Consider the following 17,280-nt stretch of genomic DNA (forward strand, 5'->3'; position numbering starts at 1 on the left):
GCAGCTACCTATTCCCGGTGTCACCATCATCAAATCGCCCCTCCTCCGCCATCTTCGGCCGAAGGTCGAAGTTCTCCGATGAACTTCATCGGAAAATCGATTCTCATCGAAACGTTAACCAAAATTCACAAAACTAATACCAAATCAAAGCTTCAGAGTTCCTTAATCTATCCCAACAGTTAACCACAATCAAAAACGTCTATAATCTACTAAAATCGAAGTTAAAAATTCCACAAAACCAAGAACTCGAGCAACTGTTTCCAGGGGTTATACAATCAAAATAAATATATGAAATCACTCCTATACTCGAGATAAAGCTATCCGGATCAACCAAAACATCAAAAAAATCAAGAATAAAAAATGCCTAATTCGATTATAAACCCTAAAAATACGAATTAAAAATCGAAGATATAAAACATGAAATTGATTATACCAATCGAAAGTAGAGATCAAGAGCTTTGCAACGACTACTTACATGTCTGATTTGGAGGTTGGAATCACTATCAAATCTCTGATTGAAGTCAAGAACACCAAACCCTAATTTCTGGAAATTGGGGAAAATTGGAGAATTTCTAATTTTTAATTAAATAAATTAATAATAATTAGGGTATTTATAGCTGCAAAATTAATACTCCTAAATAAAATTAAGGGGCTAATTATACATTTAATAAAAATATTTGGCCATAATTTTTATAATTTTTGGGTATTAAAATTTAATTTATAAATATTTTATATATGCAATATATAAGACAAAATTTCCCAAAAATTGTGAATTTTGCAAAAATACAAAGAAATGATATAAATAAAAGTCCTATAATTTTATAAAAAAAATGTAATTTTTATGGGGTCTTTAACACCCAATGGGGCCCGGAAAAGTCATTTTTCGCAAAACGAGAAAATTTATAAAATATCTAGATGTTCAGAATAATGCGATGGTAAAAGCCGTTTTATGAAAAATAAGGCCCATTATTTTATTTGAAATACTGGCTTTAAAATCATGATTTGGGTCGTAAAACGTTTGAAATGAAAGCGATGAATGCAAAATAAAATATCTGATAATTACACATAAATGACACATTAATACACATAATTTATTATAAATATGATATAATACAGACGTAAGTTTCCTAGATGTTACATCCTTCCCCCCTTAATAGGATTCTATCTTCAGAATCTCACTATGAAAATAAATGAGGATATTTCTCTAACATTTCACTCTCAAGTTCCCAGGTTGATTCTTCAACCATTGGATTTCTCCACAAAACTAGCACTAAAAATACAGACTTATTTCTCAATATTTTCTCTCGCCGATCTAAAATTCTTACCGGTTGTTCTTCAAAAGACAAATCAGGTTGGATATCTATCGGTTCATACTCGATTACATGTCTAAAATCAGGATTATATCGCTTAACCATCGACACGTGAAACACATTGTGAATATGTTGCATATGAGGCGGTAAAGCTAATTCGTACACAACTTTTCCCACTTTCTTCAAAATTTCAAATGGTCTGACGCATCGTGGCTTCAATTTACCCTTGTTACAGAATCTGGTCAATCATTTCCATGGCGATATTTTGAGTAATACGTGTTCTCCTTCCTGGTAGTCCATACCATTCTGTGCTTGATCTGCATATTTGCGCTGCCTGTTTTGTGTTGCATCGAGTCGTTTCCGAATAAGTTCGATATTTTCTTTAGTTTATTCGATTAATTCTGGACCCAAAATCTTGCGTTCTCCCACTTCATCCCAATGTACTGGTGATCAGCATTTTCTTGCGTATAATGCTTCGTACGGTGGCATTCCAATGCTCGCGTGATAACTGTTATTATAAGAAAATTCCACTAAAGGTAAGTGCTCGTCCCAACTGCCTTCAAAATCAATCGCGCAAACTCGTAGCTCTTCAATCGTTTGGATAGTTCTTTCACTTTGCCCATCGGTTTGCGGATGATACGCAGTACTCATATTTAATTTAGTTCCAAGACATTCCTGAAATTGTCTTCAAAATCTTGAATTGAAACGGGGATCTCGATCAGACACGATAGATATTGGAACTCCATGTCGTATCACAATTTCCTTGAGATACAAATGCACTAGCTTGTCGAGTGAAAATCTTTCATTGATCGGTAGAAAATATGCCGACTTCGTAAGTCTGTCAATGATTACCCATATCACATCATGATTTCCTTTAGTCCTTGGTAGTCCTACCACAAAATCCATCGCTAGATGTTCCCATTTCCATTTTGGAATGTCTAACGGTTGTAATAATCCGCTAGGACGTTGATGTTCCGCTTTGACTCGCTGGCATGTGTAGTATTTACTTACCCATTCTGCTTTTTCCTTCTTCATGTTTGGCCATCAAAAGTTTTTCTTCAGATCGCGATACATTTTTGTGCTTCCTGGATGAATGAAAGACTTTGAACTGTGCGCATCTCGCAATATTTCTTCTTTTAATTCTGCCACGTTAGGGATCTAGATTCTCGATGCAAAGCATAAAATTCCTTCGTTATCCTTTTGAGTTGTGAATTCTTCTCCGGTTAAGTCGTCATCTTGACTCATCACATCTTCTTGACAGCGGCGAATCTTCTCTAGCAACTCTGGTTGAAAAGTTATAGCGTAGATAGCTTCTGTAGATTCATTGGATACAAGAATTTTGATTTCCAATTTGTCGAATTTCTTAGCTAATTCTTCGCATGAAGTTAACAAATTCAATCTTTCTTTCCTGCTTAGCGTATCTGCCACAACATTTGCTTTCCCTGGATGATAACTGACCTTAATATCGTAATCTTTAATCAATTCCAGCCATCGACATTGACGTATGTTCAGTTCTTTTTGCGTGAAGATGTACTTCAGACTTTTATGATCTGTGTAGATTTCGCATTTTTCACCGTAGAGATAGTGTCTCCAAAGTTTCAACGCAAATACGATCGCTGCTAATTCCAGGTCATGCGTAGGATATTTCTGCTCATGAGGTTTAAGCTGTCTCGAAGCATATGCAATAACGTTACCGTGCTGCATCAGTACACATCCTAATCCACGATACGAAGCGTCGCTGTAAATGATGAAATTCCCATGCTCGTCTGGTAATACGAGTACCGGTGCGGTTACTAATCGATTCTTCAGCTCTTGAAAACTTCCTTCACATTTGTCGTCCCATATGAACTTTTCACTTTTTCGAGTTAACTTGATTAACGACATTGCTATTTTCGCAAAATCTTTGACAAATCTTCTTTAATATCCTGCCAATCCCAAGAAACTTCAAACTTCTGTCGGTGTCTTTGGTCTTTCCCAATTCAACACAGCTTCAATCTTCACTGGATCGACTTGGATGCCTTCTCTACTGATGATGTGTCCTAGAAATTGTACTTCCTTTAACCAGAATTAACATTTCGAGAATTTCGCATACATTTGCTCTTTCCTCAAAATTTCTAAAGTTATCCTCAAGTGCTTAGCATCCTCTTCTTTCGTCTTTGAGTAAATCAAGATGTCATCAATAAATACGATCACAAATTTGTCCAAATATTTCTTGAATACTCTGTTCATCAGATCCATGAATATTGTTGGCGCTTTAGTCAAACCGAATGCCATTACAAGAAACTCATAATGTCCATATCTCGTACGAAACGCAGTCTTGGGAATATCTTCAGATTTAATTTTCAATTGATGATAGCCTGATCACAAATCTATCTTCGAAAACCATGCGGCTCCTTTTAGTTGATCGAACAGATCGTCGATTCTTGGTAAATGATACTTATTCTTAATAGTGAGCTTATTCAATTCCCGATAGTCAATGCATAGTCGCGTACTTCCATCTTTCTTCTTCACGAACAATAGCGGTGCACCCCATGGGGATACACTAGGTCGTATGATGCATCGGTTTAGAAGATCTTGTAGTTGCATTGATAATTCGTTCATCTCAACTGGAGCCATTCGATATGGAGCTTTCAAAATTGGTTCTGTACCTGGTGCTAGATCAATCGTGAATTCAATTCTCAATCTGGCGGTAACCCTGGAAGCTCATCTGGAAAGACGTCCGGAAATTCACATATAACTGGTATATCTTCTATTTTGGGACTTCCCTTCTCAACATCTAACATGTAAGCTATATACATCTCACATCCCTGTCGAAGCAATCGTTTGGTCTGTATCACTGTAAGAAATTTCTTCCGCTGTTTTTCGCCCTTGAATATTACCGTTGCATTTTCCGTAGTTTGCAATTTGACTTTCTTATTCGCGCAATCTATCTGAGCATTATGACAAGCTAACCAATCCATTCCCAAGATGACATCAAACTCTCCTAACTTAAAAGGAATTAAATCTACAGAAAAATGATGTCTAGCTATCTCTATATCGCACGCATGACACACTCGATCTACTGGAACTTGGTCATCATTCGCTAATTTTATAGTTAACGTCTCGCCCAACCATTTGATTTCGCAGTGTAACTTATCAAGAAACTATTCAGAAATAAATGAACGGGTAGCTCCAGAATCAATTAATATTTTTGAATCTACGGAATTCACCGAAAGCGTACCTGCAATTACACTCGGACTCTGCACTGCTTCTTTCATTGTCATGTTGAAAGTTCTTGCTCTGGGTTGATTAGGCGGCGGTGGCGGAGGTAATGCCAATACTTTAGGAATACTAGCTGCCATTGCCGGTCCTTTACAATTACTAGCGATATGCCCTTTCTTTCCACATTGGTAGCAAGTCATTTATGCTGTCTTTCCTGTTGACATTCATTAGAATAGTGCCCTTTTTGCTTGCATTTGAAACATGTCACATCTGCTTTGATACATACACCGGTGTGCTTGCGTCCACAAGTTCTGCAGTATGACACTGGGACTCTGACCATTCCCTGCTGTTTGGGGGTTTGGAAACGATTACCTGCTTTATGGGTACCTTGTCCTATCCTTTTAAAATTCAAATTTGTTCGGGCTTGAAATCCCGGCCTCCTGCTAGAGCGGTCTTGGAAACTTCCCTGTCCTCTATCCCTTTGAGATTTTTCACTTTCCCCTTCGATGATCAAGGCTTTCTGGACTGCGGCGGTATACGTTGTTAATTCTAAAACTACAACTTGTCCACGGATCCACGGCCGTAATCCCTCTTGAAACCTTGGAACTCGTTTCTCTTCAGTATCCATTTGTTCTAGGAAGAACCTAGCCAATTCAGTAAATTTGGCTTCATACTCTGTCACGGACATGCTTCCCTACTTCAGTTCCAAAAATTTTATCTGCATTTGATTTCTCACATAGCGTGGAAAATGTTTTTCTAAAAAAAACTCTTTAAACCTATCCCATATAATAACATCTTCACCCTCTAAAGCCTTTTTAGATTCCCACCAATAATTTGCTTCTCCTTTCAACAAATAACTAGCAAAGTCAGTCTTCTGGTCTTCACATATCTTCACTAGTGCAAATGCTTTCTCTATTTCTTTTAACCAGGTGGTAGCCTTAATAGGATCGGCTGACCCATCAAATTCTGGAGGTTTAACCGACTGAAACTGCTTAAAAGTAATAACAGGTAATGCTGGTGGTATCTGGGGCTCAGGTAGAGGTGGTTGTTGTAACATTTGTTATTGGATTTGTTGTTGTTGATGCTGCATCTGTTGCTGCATTATTACCATATGTTGTTGCATCAGATGAAACATTTGGTTCATGGTCTCATTAGTCTGTCCTTCGGAATTGCTGCTAGAAGTCTCAGCCCTAGTCTTTCTTTTTGGTGCCATCTTCTGATAATAAAACAAGTGATATTTCTTTAACAGTTTAATAAATAATTGACAGTAGGTAAGAAAACAATTTACCCTATATTAAACAACATCTTTTAAATAAAGAAAACAGTTGCTGAATATAAAAACTGGAAATGTAAGCAATTAAATAAAAAGGTTGTTCTTTTCTCTTTTTTTTTCTTTCTCTTTTTTTTCAACATGAATTAAGATATGAAAAACTGTAAAACAATAAAGTAAAGGTAAATGCTGTAAAACTGTAAAGACTGAAATTTAAATAAAGAAATTTGAAAAAGTTCATTTTATATATATGACACCAGCCTCAGGTGTAAATGCTTGATACAAAAAGTCTCGCTCTGTGGGTTATCACCGCGGCTACAAGTCATACTACCACTACATGTCAAACTACTACTACAGGTCAAACTACTACTACAGGTTAAGCTACTAATACACACATACACACTACTTACTATGTTATACTATGTTGCCTCTATATACATCTGTACTCTGAAGTCACTGTCTCAAAACCCAGGCGGAATACGCCTGAGCTCATCCCTAAGTGCCTGGACCAAAGTCTGTGCCAAACGGAATATCCTGTAGAACTCTGCGAAAGAAGGTGGTCCCTCATGGGTCAAATCATCGAGCTCCCAAGTGGCACTCATCAAAACTGACTGCAATCGCTGTCTCGTATAGTAATCTGGCTGTAGGGCCGCTAACGGTCCTCTGTCCCTCTGGTCAAACAAATGCATAATCTCTCGGTACTGTGCTCTCCAATTCTCCACATCATCCCTCATAACCCTGTACTCATGGTATGGTACCATATGCGGCTGTGCAACCTGACCTACTGACTCCTGTGAAGGAAGCCTCGGTATACCTGCACCCTGCTGTGGTAATCCTAACTGTAGATCCACATCATGCTCTCCCATCCCCTCGACTGGAATCATCTGAAATACATCCGACTCTAGGGCATGCACTAGTATATGAGGTAACACTGGTGGTGGTGGTAACTCTGGCTCAATCCCCTGTATAAACTGATACTCAACTGGCAAAGGGACCATCGGCTCAAAGAACTCAAATGGATCGAACATCTCTCTAGGGTCCTGTGCTATCCCCTGAACTGGTGGTACTGGCTCCTGTGGCAATGGTGGTGGAGGTGGTAGAGGAGAAAACATGTACTCGGATAATGGAGGTATAACTGGTGCTACTGGCCCGGTGACTGTCCTCTTAGAAGACGCCGAATAACTAGAAGATGCCATCTGATAATATACCAAAGAAAGAAGAAAGCTCACTAAACAATCCTAATATTTATACTTTCCTATTCTAATCTGACCTAAATTCTAACATTACTCTTCCTATTTGACTATTCCTATCCTATGTGATCTCCCTATCTTATCTTAACCCTAATGTTCTTGTTTTCAGGGACCAAACCTACATCTCTGATGCCAAACCTGTAACGCCCTCCAGACCCGGGGTATAAGTCTGGGGGTTACTAGCTAATCACCAAACCTGTACAATCTGATTAACAATTAATAAAGAAATGAAACTAAACCCCTTTAACACTAACCAGGATTATTGTAGGTTGAAGTATGAAAACAAGAACCACTAACTACTTTTATTACAAACCAAATTCAAAATCTCATAAACTCTCTTTATTACAAACCATTGTCTAATCAATATTAAACTAAGTTCATCTTTTATTCAAACACACACACACTAACTATCTCCACACCACCTGTTCGGGCAACTCAAAGCTTTCTTCCTAGATTGGGATCAACACCTTGGGTATGAGAGGATCCCGAGGCTTGACCCTCTTCTTTACCACTCGAGTCCTGATGGGTTTCATATTCCTTCTTAACTGAAAATAATAAGGTGAATAACAACAAAAAAGGTGAGCCAAAAATTGCTCAACAAGTCCGCAAAATATAAATAGTGTTAAAGCAATTTAAATGAATCCGTAACCCAGGTATATCTGCAAAGATATAACCCCGCAAGAATAGAAAGAAGGCCATTACTGACGAATACAAATGAACTAAACTGGACTCAAGTTCACATCTATACCCTGCTGATCAGCCAGGATACAGTGCAGATCTATATCTGACTATATAGATCCCATCGGGGACCCAGGCACTACGACTCATCTCAAGGATCCGGTTATGTCCCGGTCCTTAGGATTAAGTAAACTTAATCTCCAAAGCATTATTATCCAGTCCCTCGAATAGCAACCGGAATAATCGGTATGCTCTGACATATTCTAATCACCAGAATATATCAATAATTGTGAGTAACAATTGGAATATGAATAATAAAGTCAAATGGAAAGGATAAGCAAGAATCGAAATGGAATATAAACAAGAGATTCAAAAGAGTGCAAGCGTGATAAGAATCTGAAGAAATATCACTATTCTGAAAATAGAATAGGGGAGAAACTTGCCTTCTGCGTGACTTACTACAATTAATTCACCTTTGTCTATCACCTACTCAATCTGCCTTGCGGGCTTAGCTTCTGTTAGCACAAATAGACTGGTTAAGTTAGTCTGTACTTCAATTGCATCTTGAATCGACTTCACATCGTTCCTATTATTTACCCATGCGCTTATGACTGACTCGTATATTATATATTAGCAGGTAAGACTCGATTAACCACATAATACACATAAGCACATAAGCACATAATCATTTTTATAGTTGAAATAATTTTTAGAATTAAAATCGACTCGCTGATCGCTCCACTGATCACCATCTACCTCATTCCCCATTTTTTCAGAATTTTTCGGACTCGTCTCGGCACACACTTCGATTGATAATCAAGCAAGTAACAAAGTCAACTAATTTCTAGAAGAAATTAAGTCTTAACATTATTTTTAATGAAAATAATTCATTTTTTTGAGTCAAATGGCTTTCGTTTCGCTCAAATCGGACTAACGGTCTAATTAATATCAATTTAACACTGATAATTCAATTTACTTATCCAATATAAATAATTATTATAAAATTTTAAACCCTAAAATAATTTTTAAATTATTGTTTAAGAAACTCAGAGTCAAAAATAATTTTCCTATAATTTTTGGAGTTAAAATGAATATGTTATGATTTATTGAAAATTATTTGATTAATTTTTGAAATAATTAATTACTTTTAAGTAATTAATAAATGATAAATAACTAACAAATAATTAATAAGTAATTATTTAATAATTTAAGATAATTAATTCCAAATTATTAGGATTAATTACAATTTATTACAAATATTTACAATTTATTATTACTTACTCGATTAGATCGATTATTTATAAATAAATAATCGATATCATTAGCTGATACGTTATTTATCGAATAAGTATATTGTTATTCGAATCATATTCCAACTCAACGATCAACTACTCGTATTTCTACGAGTTACTCGCATTCCTCGCATAATTATTGAACTACTGCGATGATTTAATCGATTATCTGTATTTAATTATTCGGTACGAATAATTATTCTGATATTCTTCGAATAATTAATTATCGCTCGAATAATCATACTCTAATTCATCGTTCAGTTACTCGTATGAATACGAGTTACTCGTTTTATTTAACTAATTATCGAATCTTTAAATAGTACTATTCGATTAATTTTAATCCTTAATTATTAATTAATAACTTAATTACTAAATAATAAATAAATAAATAGATAAATAATTAGATAAGTAATTAAATAATCAATTAAGTAACTAAATTCAAATTTCTAAATTAATAAAATAATTTCGAAATTATTATTAATAATTTTCAGAATTTTAATTATATTTTTAGAATTTACAAAACTAATTTCTGATTTTATAAAATAGAAATAATTAATATAAATATCAGAAATAGTTTTTAGGAAATGGAATTGGGTTTTAATGGATTGAAACCGGGTTATATTTCCGGGTTGACGGGTCGACAGTCGGGTCCCCAAGAACATGGGTCGAGCCACCGGATTCTGGGAAAAGCTCCGGCCACCGGCGGAGTTTTCCGACGACTACACCTGACGTTCCCAGAGCATCGTTTCTTCGGGTTTTTTTACGGCATTTGATTCCCTGAACTGCAGCTGCCTATTCCCGGTGTCACCATCATCAAATCGCCTCTCCACCGCCATCTCCGGCCGAAGGTCGAAGTTCTCCAATGAACTTCACCGGAAAATCAATTCTCATCGAAACGTTAACCAAAATTCACAAAACTGATACCAAATCAAAGCTTCAGAGTTCCTTAATCTATCCCAACAGTTAACCACAATAAAAAACGTCTATAATCTACTAAAATCGAAGTTAAAAATTCCACAAAATCAAGAACTCGAGCAACTGTTTCCAGGGGTTATACAATCAAAATAAATATATGAAATCACTCCTATACTCGAGATAAAAACTATCTGGATCAATCAAAACATCAAACAATTCAAGAATAAAAAACGCCTAATTCGACTATAAACCCTGAAAATATGAATTGAAAATCGAAGATATAAAATATGAAATTGATTATACCAATCGAAAGTAGGGATCAAGAGCTTTGCAACGACTACTTACATGTCTGATTTGGAGGTTGGAATCACAATCAAATCTCTGATTGAAGTCAAGAACACAAAACCCTAATTTCTTGAAATTGGGGAAAATTGCAGAATTTTTGATTTTTAATTAAATAAATTAATAATAATTAGGATATTTATAGTTGCAAAATTAATACTCCTAAATGAAATTAAGGGGCTAATTATACATTTAATAAAAATATTTGGCCCTAATTTTTATAATTTTTGGGTATTAAAATTTAATTTATAAGTATTTTATATATGCAATATATTTGCCAAAATTTTCCAAAAATTGTGAATATTGCAAAAATACAAAGAAATGATATAAATAAAAGTCCTATAATTTTATAAAAATAAAAATGTAATTTTTGTGGGGTTTTTAACACCCAATGGGGCCCGAAAAAGTCATTTTTCGCAAAACGAGAAATTCTATAAAATATCTAGATGTTCTGAATAATGCGATGGTAAAAGCCATTTGATGAAAAATAAGGCCCATTATTTTATTTGAAATACTGACTTAAAAATCATGGTTTGGGTCGTAAAATGCTTGAAATGAAAGCGATGAATGCAAAATAAAATATCTGATAAAATATCTTAAAAATACTGAAATAACACGGAATACACGTAACATGTAACAATTAGGATTTGACAGATAATTACACATAAATGACACATTCATACACATAATTTATTATAAATATGATATAATACAGACGTAAGTTTCCCAGACGTTACACCTCGAAGATCAACTTATATGAAAAATACTGATTTCATTATCCGTTGACATCATCATCCGTCATAATCATTATCCGTTGATGTCCTATCATCCGTTGATATTTCATCCGTTGATGTCATCGGCATCCGTTGATATATAAGTTCTTATGTGAACTTCTAATAGTTTCTGTTTGATATCATCAATTGCTTCTAACACCTAAAGGTCCCTAGTCGAGTATTATTATATGGGACAATAATAATGCATTAAGACTAGTATGTTTGTTGACTGATGATCACATCTCATTGATCATAGGTATGGTGATACAAAAGTCAAAACACAGGCACATGTATTAGATACATGGTGTTGGATTGACTCGTTCCGAGATAATAAATGTTTATAATGTCATAAGTTATTCTCGCAGTGATAATTATATAATGGTCCTTAGACCTGAAGTCATTATATTTTTATACTAGAATTAATACATTTTAATTCCATTAAAAGTTATCCTTGACCGGGTAATGATAAAAGTAGACATTGGGTATATTATGAATAGTATAAGAAATATAAATGATCTAGATGAGATTTAACCCTCGTATTTCATGAGTGATATTATTGGCCTCTTGTGTGAGCTAGACTATGAAATGCGTGGACACTCTCAAATGTTGATTTGATATGATAGTCTACTCATTAATCAAGGAAACTTGGATTAAACTAAGATGAAGATGACACATTACATGCCTTTAGTTTAATCTATAATATTAGATAGGGGATTATATTACATTTTACATTATCATGAAAGGTTTAATCGAATCACTGATTTAATTATTATTATTTCGATAGCAATGATGTATTACTAGATGTCGCTCATTATTTATAATTTTAATATGAGATATTAAAATTATTGCCACCATAATAATAACCTACAGGGTCACACACAAAGAACGCTTGAAGGAGAAAATATTTTAATTATGAATTTAAATTAAATAAATAATTTGTTTTATTTATGATATAATTAAGTATGAGTTAATTAATTAAATAAATAAAATAGAAAAATTACATAAACTCATTCTGAAATAAGTTATTAATTTGTTATGGATTAAAAGTAGTGTATATAATTGTTGTATTTAGTACCAAGGAGCGTGAGCTTCAAGGCTCGATTTGACTGTTCTTGTATTTCGTGACTCAATCTGCCTTAACAAGATGCCTACGTACCTTGCTGATTGCCAAGGATCAAGTCAAAAAACGTAGTTCTGATCTGTGGGGTGAGACCCCTTATATAGATGTTAGGAGTCCTTGAATTGGACTTAGTGTAGGAGACTTGATGGGCAAGTCTCATAATTAGAATGGACTTTGGAGTCCTAGATAGTAGGAAACTGATTCTTTATCCTTTTAGGTCCCCTTGAGGCTAATCTATAAGGATTTATATCCTTATCGGGACTCTTCTCTATAGCTGATTTTTCCCTTATTAATTAATTACGAAATTAATTAATAATCAGGGCTTTTGGGCCTTCTTTATTCCATCAGGCCTGATCTGGTCCATCAGGCTTAACCTTTCCGGTCTGAGTATCATATATCTTTTTATTGGGCCTAGCAGCCCATACCTTGCAGTATTTAATTATACTATCATAATTTATTTATCCCTATCATTTGCCCCCCAACTTTTGGGAAACATTGATTAGGTTTCGCAGAAGTTAAACGTTCCCTTACAGGGTTTCGTTTTTGCGTAAAGTGTGGAGCGACCTACACATTTACAATGAATCTTCCTTTTATTCAGGAATTATCTTAATTTCCAGGAATTTTTCCCTAATTTTCTGGGATTTTCCCTAATTTTCTGGATTTTTCCCTAATTTTCTGGATTTTTCCCTAATTTTCTGGATTTTCCCCTAATTTTCTGGATTTTTCCCTAATTTTCTGGATTTTCCCCTAATTTATGGATTTTTCCCTAATTTTCTGGGATTTATCCTTTATTTTCTGGAATTTATCCTTAATTTCTGGATTTTTCCCTAATTTTCTGGGATTTATCCTTAATTTCTGGATTTTTCCCTAATTTCCTGGGATTTATCCTTAATTTCTGGATTTTTCCCTAATTTTATGGGATTTATCCTTAATTTCTGGATTTTTCCCTAATTTTCTGGGATTTATCCTTAATTTCTGGATTTTTCCCTAATTTTCTAGGATTTATCCTTTATTTTCTGGATTTATTCCTTATTCCTGAAAATATTAGTATTTTTCAGAAATTATTTAAGGAATTTCCTTATTTTTCTGTAATTTTCCAGGAATTTTTCCCTCCCTTTTTCTTCTTTTTTCTTCCTTTTCTCTTTTTTTTTATACAGATTTCGACCAGGAATCCATTCGACCAGGATCCTGGTCGAATTAACCTTCATATTGCCCTGGTCTACAGGATTTCGGGTAGGATGGTTTCGATCAGGAATCCTGGTCGAATTTCGGCCAGGATTTTTCCCTCTTTTTGTTTTTTTTTGTTTTTTTTATATTTCGAGCAGAATTTTTCGACCAGGATTTCATTTCGGTTAGGATTTCATGTTTTTTGACCGAATTAGCCATCTTTCTTGCCTTGGTCGAAGCAATTTCGAGCAGGAATGTTTCGACCAGGATTTTCATTTGATTTCTAGTCGAATGAGTTTGAATTCTGGTCGATTTATGCTTAGTTTTCAGCCTTGATCGACAGGGTTTTGACCTCAAGTTATTTGACCAAGATTTCCTCACATTTTCTGGTCGAATGGGTCAGGAACAATTATTTTTATATCTTTTTACCTTGAAGTTGGGCCATGCGTCTGGGCTGGACTCTTTTGGGTCCTTGATTTGGGCCTGGATTTCTTGGGCCACCCTCTTAATGGGTCTTCATCCAGGGCCCATTTCTTAAATCTGGGCTTTGTTTGTCAACTAATTGGGCCCTCTTTCTGGGCTTTCTTGGACTGGGCCTTCTCTATATATATTTTTTATCATGCTTTAATATCCAAAGCCCATTCAAACTTGGGTTGGGCTTGGACTCTTAAGCCTGACTTCCAGAACATTCTGGAATTTCTTATATCATTCCAGATTTTTCCATAATTTTCTAAGATTTTTCTAAAATAATCTGGAACATTCCAGATTCTTCCATCTTTGGGCCCAAATGGGCTTTTTGAGGCCCAATTTAGCTTTCAGGTGCCTATATATAGGTGGGGGGAGTGTGCATTCACTTCACACTCTTCACTCTTCACTCTTCCTTTCATCTCAAACCTTCTCCTCTCTCAAATCCCCTCCTTTAGCTCTCCAAACCTTTTCCAGCTTTACTAAATGGCTGATAAGGGTTCCGAGAGGGCGGCCAAGATAGCCTCGGCTTCAAAACGAGGTAAGGATATCGAGATCCGTTCTTCGTACATGTCTTTAATTGATATGATTAACACTAGGGGGGATGAATATCCCTCCACTGCACATCTCGACTCTTTTAATCATTGTAATACTTGGCACAACATAGATTTCAATAAACTAAATGCTCGTTATAACGTCCTTCCTCCTCTTAGATTAGTTCCAGTCTCTGGTGGTGACCGTACTTGCCACTGGAGGCCCGACACTCTCTTCATTTACACAGATGCCCTTAATGCTGGGCTTAGGTTTCCTTTCCATCCTTTTATTCCTCATCTTTTGGCTGATTTACAAATCAACCCGTGTCAGCTTCCTCTAAACGCCTGGAGGAACATTCTATGTTTTATGGTCTGCTGTCTTAGGGAGGGCTTTCCTCTTTCTGTAGCTGTTTTTAGGAAGGTCTTTCAGTGTTATAATAGTTCTTCCAGTATCTGTGGCTGGGTCTATGTCAAGCAAAGGCCCAAAAACAAACATATCTTTAACAGCGCCTCTATTCCTGATAATAATCATCATTGGAGGAATAGTTTCGTTGGGTTACGTTGGGAGAATGGTGACTGGGGCACACTTTTTCGATCTTCCTTCGGGAAGGTCAGTGATGGTAGCCTCAAATCCATTCACTTAACTCCTGAAGAAACTATTATTTATAATGGGCTTACTCAGGATGATGGCACTACCACCAGCTGGACTCTCTTAGAGGAGTTTTCCCTGATTCATGTGGGACTATCCTCTATTTCTCAACAGGGTATTTTTCTTCCCTTCTTAACTTTATTTCATTTCATGCATTATTAACATCACTTATTTTGTCCTTTGCTTTGTTTCAGCTGCTAAGGAGATTAACGAGGACAATGTTCCTCTGGTTGAGGAGACAACTAGGATGAAGAAAGCTCGGCTCGCAGGCCTAGACACCCGGGGAAAGGCCACGGAGCCTAGCTTTTTGAAAAAGCACAAAGAGCCTATAGGGGAGGCTTCAACTGAAGGAGTTGGGGGCCATAGTGCTCTTATCACTACTGCTGCCCCTACTGCTGCTGCTGCTACAGGCGCCTTCCAGCCTCTCTGGGGATTTCGCCGAGGGGACACCGTGGTTGGATCCACGAAGCATGCATGGGATTGGTCCTACCATAGCGTGACTCCCAAGGACTTTACTGATGTGGTGGCCACCCCTGATCTTGAGAGGATTAAGCTCATGGGAGCTCAGTCTCTGGCTTCGGTATGCCTTCTCTTTTTTGAACTTATCTTTCGTTCTTGTAGCATTTTCTTGCCTTATACTTTGTTAATTGCTTTATTTCAGTCTAACGCCTACTTTCAAGGCGCTGTGAGGCAAGACGAGTCATGGAAGCGGGCTTCTGATAAGGCCGATAATGCCCTCAGGAGGCAACAGAAGAAGTATGCTACCCTGGAGAAGAAGCTCAAGCGCAAGGAGGAAGAACTCGGAGAGTCTAACACCGAGCTGGTGGTACTTCGAGCGGAGAAGGATAAAGCTATAGACAACTATCTGGACTCGGAGGAATTTGCCCAATCCATGAAGATTAGGGATGATTCAGTCTTTCCCGGGTTTTTTAGGACTGGTTGGACACGACCCTTGGGACCGTGAACGAGGCTTGTCCTGATATTAACCCGGCGGACTATGTCTGCCCTGATGACGAGGCTTTGCTGCAGAGGTTTCGTACCCGAGTAGTTGTCTCGGGTCATGTTCCTCAGGATCCACTCCTTCCTCCTCCCGAGTCTTCTTCCAGACCTGCTGATGACGACAGCTCTTCCTCCTCCTCCGAGACGACAGAGACATCCAGCGAGAGCGGAGAGGACGATGATATGGATGCCGAGGGTACTTCAGCTCCTTAGAGCTTTTTCAGCCCTGCGTGGCTTGTTGTTTTTTTTTATCCTATTTCCGAGACTTTATTTATCGAACTTTTGTAATATCTATCAGATTTATTTCATTTATCACCTTCTATGCTTGCATCCATGCATTTGATTTTTATTTATTAGGCCACAAACATACTTTGAAGAACTCATGAATTTCGTAAAATTGTCTGGGATTCGTCCCTTACACAAGTAATAATAAACTTCGTAATGAAACTAAAACATATAAATCCTAAGCAAGCAAAGCTTCAAGGTGCTTTTCAACCTACTCGTCATCCTGACGAGTGAGAATCGTATCCGGCTGCCCTACACATAGTAAACCTTCAGGTTTTGTGCATGCCAAGTTCTCGGGACTTCAAAACCATCCATAGTCTCTAGCTTGTAGGTTCCTCTACCTTGAACACTCTTGACTCTGTATGGCCCTTCCCAATTCGGGGCAAGCTTCCCTTTTTGTCCTACACCAGATGCTTCTATCTTCCTCAAGACTAGATCGCCTTGTTTAAAAAACCTTTCTTTAACCCTTAGGTTGTAGTAGAATGAAGCCTTTTTATGATATTCTACTATCTTTGCATGTGCTTTATCTCACACTTCATCGATTAAATCCAGGGCTAACCTCTGCCCTTCCTCATTTTCTTCCTCATCGAAAGCCTGAATCCTTGGAGAGGAATGTGATATCTCTACTGGAACTACTGCTTCTGCCCCATATGCCAACATGAAGGGAGTTGCTCCTGTCGTGACTCTACAGGTAGTCCTGTAGGCCCATAATATTGGAAGTATTTCATCCACCCAATTATTTCTTGACTTCTCGATCCTCTTCTTTAGTCCATCCAGGATTATTCGATTTGCTACTTCTGCTTGCCCATTAGCTTATGGGTGAGCCACAGAGGTGAACCGTAACTCAATTTCATTTTCTTCACAATACTTCTTGAATTCCTCATTGTTGAATTGTGTTCCATTGTCAGTGACGAGGATACGGGGAATTCTATATCGGCACATAATGTTTTCCCACAGGAATTGTGCAACCTACTTAGTTATGATTTTGGCCAAGGGTTTGGCTTTAATCCACTTGGTGAAATAATCAATGG

The sequence above is a fragment of the Apium graveolens genome, chromosome 8 (assembly GCF_009905375.1).
Source record: "Apium graveolens cultivar Ventura chromosome 8, ASM990537v1, whole genome shotgun sequence".
NCBI lineage: Eukaryota > Viridiplantae > Streptophyta > Magnoliopsida > Apiales > Apiaceae > Apium > Apium graveolens.